Source organism: Amphiura filiformis, chromosome 16 (genome assembly GCF_039555335.1).
Source record: "Amphiura filiformis chromosome 16, Afil_fr2py, whole genome shotgun sequence".
NCBI classification, from domain to species: domain Eukaryota; kingdom Metazoa; phylum Echinodermata; class Ophiuroidea; order Amphilepidida; family Amphiuridae; genus Amphiura; species Amphiura filiformis.
The window spans coordinates 30,556,225-30,562,224 of NC_092643.1; the positions used below are offsets into that span (position 1 = coordinate 30,556,225).

Genomic DNA, 6,000 nt, shown 5'->3' on the forward strand with positions numbered 1-6,000 from the left:
CATGTTTAACCTTGTTGCAAAAGTTTAATATGATAAATTTGCAATTTGTACCTTATATAGCTCGGGTGGTCTAAAAGTCAGGATCGCCCCTTTTACTTTGTCGAACAAGCTTCATTTTGTTCCAAAATCCACGTTTTTATCGCAATTTTTGACGTAAAAGAGCTGAATGCAAAACCGGTGATGCAAACTTCAAAACTTTCGCGTAGCACGAGCGCTCGTTTTGATGGTGATTTACGCTCGCGTATCAAGCATTTTCAAGCGTGTTTGACAGTTTTTTACTGCCTGACGCAATTCTGCATTTATTTAAGATGGCGGATTTCTCGAAAAACACAAAGTATTTTTCTTTAAAAAATTCAACCATTTCACAAATTCTTTGCCACTTTCCACTCATCTGATCATCTTTTTATGTGTAGGAAGTGATGCTGATTTTATAAAGGTATGTTTCTTGCTTTTCCGATAATTTTTTTATTGTTTTTTGAGACAAAAATTTCTCAGCAGAATAGCCGTTTTCACTTGTTTTCAAAAAGTTGTTTAAACCTTGTTTTTTACCCCATAATTTCCCTCATTTATCGTAGCCCTGCCCTCCTTCCAATACAATAAACCTTGCCTTCAAAGTGTTTGGCAACTGTTTAACCTTGATGCAAAAGTAAACCTTGATGCAAAAGTAACAATTTAGTCCCTATATAGCACAATACCCGTCATCATGGTCATGGAAACACTTCCATGCTTCACAGCTTTTAAATTCCCCAGCTATTCAATCTTGATCATGGTGGTGCGAGTCGTGAATGACATGGTGAATGATGATTGATGATATTGTCCAAATGTGTCTTGATTCATGATTCTCGACCCTCGACCCCGCAGGGCAGGGGAACATCCTTAGATTATTAATACACAGATTGGAATTTTCCATACCTGTGCCCTCTATGGTTAAGGCAAGCGTACTCGAATTCAGTTGACGCAGGTACAGCGTACAGACCTGGCGACATCGCTTATCTTACGCGAAGATTCTTTTGTGTACGCACGCGCTGTTTGCGCTATTTTTGAGTTTGCTCACGCGGTACCTGACTTAGCGTCGATCCCCTGAGGCAACATGCCATGTTTCCGAGGTATGGGAACATCAAATGATCAATCATTCCGAATTCTGATTGCCAGATTGGTACTATCATCATGCATGTCATGACTCTACTTGAATGTTGAGTGTTCAGATTTAACAGGAACAGCTTTGATAGGAGTACACAAACTGGGAATAGGAAAGAGTCGGGGTTTGTACACTCATTTAGAGTATGGTAGAAATTAAAGCTTACCGAATACTACATTTCATTTCATTTGCATGCTACAATTTTTTAAAATTTTTAGTACCATATTTTGTCGCTGATTTTCGGAACATGACTCACTTAATAAATCTACTGGTTTATACCTTTTCATTTTTTCATACTTACTCAACATTAATATTCATTACAGTGTGTACTTAATCATTGCTTTGTCCTTTTCTGGATCATTTTTTTGGCCATATTCACATGACTGCTTCGATTTTTTTTCCCGATAGAAAACATATCATAACCTTTGACCTGGAAAACACTCTCTAACACCCATATGACAATGATCTTGATTGGTTGATGGACCGTATTGTGCTATTCGCTTCTAAAGCTATCTCTGATTGGTTCGTGGTGAGGTCATTCATTAATCCGCCGATGTAAACAACAACTGGCGGGGAAGTCATGCTCGACATGACCGAGATCGAGAGATACATGGATGAGTAGTGAAAACCAGCTGAAAAAGCCTGGAATTGTAAGTTTTAAATGATAATAGCAAAATTAAAGGTATTTTAAACGCGGTTGTTACGTACGGCTTTACTCTAACTTAGGCTTAGTGTGTAAAATCAGTTAAGCTTACAACTTAAGTTGAAGTTATCATCACTGACACTCACACTGATCATGCAATGCATGCCATGCCACACACTGCACATGCACATGACTTGCATGGCCAATTGGCCATCCATCATTTTTTTTATTCATGCTCGGGGCCCCCATCATCATCATCATGCCCATCTTGTACATTGTTGTCAAGTAATGATAAAATTGGATGGGCGTTATAAGGCTTTAAATTACAGCCTTCCCAGAGTGCCCGAGACGACAGGCAGTCGGGGCCACACGCTCGATCCGGCGTGAACGCTGCATCTAGCGATCACGCTCCATGCAGCGAACTTACCACGCTCAATGCGGCGAGATCTCAACCACGGAGAAGTCGGGTTAACATTTCAAGTCACTACACTATGTATATCCAAGCTACACTAAATGTTTGTCGTGTTTTGTAAGTGTTTCTAGATTGTTTATGATTTCACCGGGGGAAAGAAACACTTATCGAGGAATTTTGTTCTGCGGCGACGTCAACTGAATGATACGTAGCAGCTACGCCACATTGAGCGTGCCCGCTTGATTGAGCGATACCAACGTACGGTTACTTTAACATGCATGATATTTTATGCGCAATATTACATTGTATATTAAATTGATAAATATTAACCATCTGAAGATTGATAAATTTGTATTTCTTTCTTTCTTTATTTAGAGATTTAACGACTCTTGGCGAACGAAAAGTCTGTTTAACTTGTGAAAACCTATTAAAAACTATTCAAAACACCATGTGGATAGATCATATGTACCGTTGATTTTAATATATTAACAACCTTACTAACCGTTTCAACTTTTGTTTTATAAATTTACTAGATCCCGGATCCAGACGCTGCCTCTGTCTCCTCTTCTTCCTCTCTCATTCTCAGAACTGCTACTTCTTCTTCTTCTTCTTCTTCTTCCTTTGAAGTACAGTCCTCTCTACGAGAGTATTGTCGTACTGTGTGCAGTGCAAATGTGGCGAGCAGGAACACGACTTCCAGTGATGCTCTTGGAGAAACTATTTACAGGTGCAGAATAAGGTGCAAGTAAAAACCAAAACCACTGAGCGGTTAGCGGAGTGTCAGCGGTTCAGCCTACTCCTGAAGGAATCCAGGGATTCGGCTGACACTACCGAGGCAGGAAGTTGGTTCCACAGGCAGATGGTGCTGGGAAAGAAGGAGTGTTGGTAGGCTAAGATCCTGCAGTGCTGTTGCCTATATTGCATGGGGTGACCTCTGGTTGACACGGTGGATGGAATGAAGAGAGGTGGGCCAGATGGAATGGCCACAAGCCCATAGACGATGCGGTAAAGCATGATCACTTTGTTATGGGCTCGTCTTTCATAGAGTGTTTTCCATTGCAGGTCTTCTAGCATTTTGGTAACACTGTGCCTCTGGTGGTAGTCAGATTTAACAAATCGGGCAGCTCTTCGTTGAACCATGTCTAACCGGGTCACAAGATCCTTTGGATGGGGGTCCCAGACTGATGAAGCGAATTCCAGAGTAGGGCGAACATAGGCGTTGTAAGCTTGTTCCTTGATCTTGGCTGGACACTTCCTGAGGTTCCTTTGTAAGAACCCTCTGGTACTATTTGCCTTCTTGCAGATATTATTGACGTGAGGTTTCCAGCTTAGGTTTTTATGAATGGTGACACCTAAGTATTTGGCTTCATCAACGGTGCGGAGAGTTGTTCCATGTATAGAATACTGGGCGTTAACAACTTTCTTCTTGTTGGTAATTCGAAGCACCTCGCACTTGTCTGGGTTGAAAGCCATCTGCCATGTCTTCTCCCATGTCTGAAGACGAGCCAGGTTATCTTGAAGGGCAGAAGCATCATGGTCCGATCTGATTGGTCGATACAGGAGTGCATCGTCAGCAAAAAGACGTATGTTGGATGTGACGGCTTCTGGTAGGTCATTAATAAAAACCAAAAGAGGAGGGGACCTAGCACTGTCCCCTGTGGGACGCCAGATGTGACGTCTGATGTGCAGCTCTTTTACCTTCCAAGATGACTTGTTGGGTGCGGCCGGACAGGAAGTCACGGATCCAGGACAGGAGATGACGCGCAAGACGCCGACATGGTGGAGTTTCAGTAGGAGTCGTTCAGTGGGGAACCCGGTCGAAGGCCTTGGAAAAATCTAGTAGGATGGCATCAACTTGTTCTTTGTCGCGAAGGCCCTCGGCCAGGTCTTGGATGGTAAGCAGAAGCTGAGACTCACACGAATGCCTCTTCCTGAAGCCAAATTGCTTACTGGTAAGTATGCCATGTTCATCAAGATGGTGTATTATCTGGCTGTGAAGGATATGCTCCATGAGCTTACAGATGATGGAAGTTAATGATATGGGACGGTAGTTCTCCGGTTTGTGTTTATCGCCTTTTTTAAAAATTGGTGAGACATCTGCTGACTTCCATTGAAGTGGAATCTTGCCTTGATGTAGAGAGGCTTCAAACAACAACGTCAAAGCTGGGGCCAACTCATTAGCACCTTCCTTCAGAAGATAGGCGGGAATGTTGTCGGGGCCTGAAGCTGAGAATGGCTTAACCTTAGCCAGCAGATTGCGTACTCCCTCAACTCTGATGGTGAATTGAGGTACCTCAGGATGGATAGTTGGACCCAAACTTGGGAGGTTGGTTGTATCTTCGTCGGTAAAGACAGAGACGAATTGATCGTTAAGCATGTTCGCCTTGACAACACTATCACTTTGTAGGAGACCATCCTTCATAAGTGGAGCGACGCCGGAATTTTCACATCTGTTGCTTTTTATAACCGACCATAGCTTTTTGGAGTTCCCAGATGAATCATCACATATCATATTGTTGACATAATTATTGTAAGCGAGACGACAGTCAGATTGCATTTGCTTTTTCAGACTCTTGTATCTGGAGCAGTCATTTTTGGACTTGGTCTTCTTAGCTTTCATGAAAGCTCTCTTTTTTCTCCTAGCAAGTTGTTTAAGGTGGCTATTGATCCACGGCTGGTTGAAGCGAGTGGTAGACATTTTGGAAGGAACACAATCTACCAAGGTTTCTTGCATGTTGGTGGAAATTTGATTCCACAAGTTATCAACAGGAGTATCAATTGAGTTAATCATGATAAAGTTGGTAGAAAAATCAGAGAAGTTACTTTTAACTTTTGACATGTCAGCTTTTTTCCACAGAAACAGTTTCCTGCGCACTGGTTTCTGGCGCTTAGCCCGGACATCTGAGATGGTTAGGACCATTTCATGATCACTAAGAGCTGGTAGAGGAACACACTTGCTGATAAGAGCTGGTCTATTTGTTAAAAATAAGTCCAATATATTGTCTTCTCTGGTGCAAAAATCCACTATCTGGGTGAGGCCCAGATCTTGGAAAGTTGAAAGGAAGCACTCATTTATTGACAGTTTATACTGATGACCGACGATTGCATCATTAGGCCATGATATGTCTGGAAGGTTAAAATCACCGCTGACCCACACTGTGGCAGAAGGAAATTTGGTGATGATATCACGTACGGCTTGACACAAAAACTGGGCATATGGTAAATCATTTCTCGGTGGTCTCCGTATCAAGATGATCAAAAGGGGCTGTTGCTGGTATAACTCAACTTTGGTTGCAACTATTTCACAATCTGTCTCTAATTTGATTTGGCTACCAATAAGATCATTTTTGATCGCCAATAGGACTCCGCCGTAACCATCTGGACGATCTTGGCGAATAGGAGTGTTGTAACCAGGAGGCATCATCTCGCTGCTAAACATACCAGGTTTCAACCACGTTTCGTTCGCAATAATAACATCGGGTTGGCTAGAATCGACCGCTTCCCAGAAAGCCTCCTTCTTGGATTTCAAACTTTGAAGGTTGACAGATAGTGTTTTAAGTGGTCTAGAAACATTCTTCCTCCCTGTAGGTCTTTTAATGGGGATGAGCGCTGTAGGGGAGAGCCAATATCAGAGCCATCAGTTGTACTACCAGATGAACTACGTCTAATACTGCGCTCAACATTTCCCGGTGTCAGATCGTGGGATGATTTGTTATCCATACTAGCCAATGTGTCATATTTGTTTTCAGTTTCAGATAAAAAAAAAAAAAAAGGGACGAAGAGTAATTCGGAGTGTCACAACTTGCA

General features: G+C 42.3%; 1 protein-coding gene across 1 annotated transcript in view; it reads right to left on the bottom strand.

Annotated features, from left to right (window-relative positions):
- The window catches only part of LOC140135859 (membrane-bound transcription factor site-1 protease-like), a 169,715-nt gene extending 168,160 nt beyond the window's left edge, over nucleotides 1-1,555 (bottom strand). Inside the window, exon 1 of the mRNA XM_072157507.1 lies at nucleotides 1,440-1,555. The gene's annotated coding sequence lies outside the window, so the exon portion shown is untranslated. The remainder of the gene's footprint in view (nucleotides 1-1,439) is intronic.
- Between the last annotated feature and the right edge of the window lie 4,445 nt (nucleotides 1,556-6,000).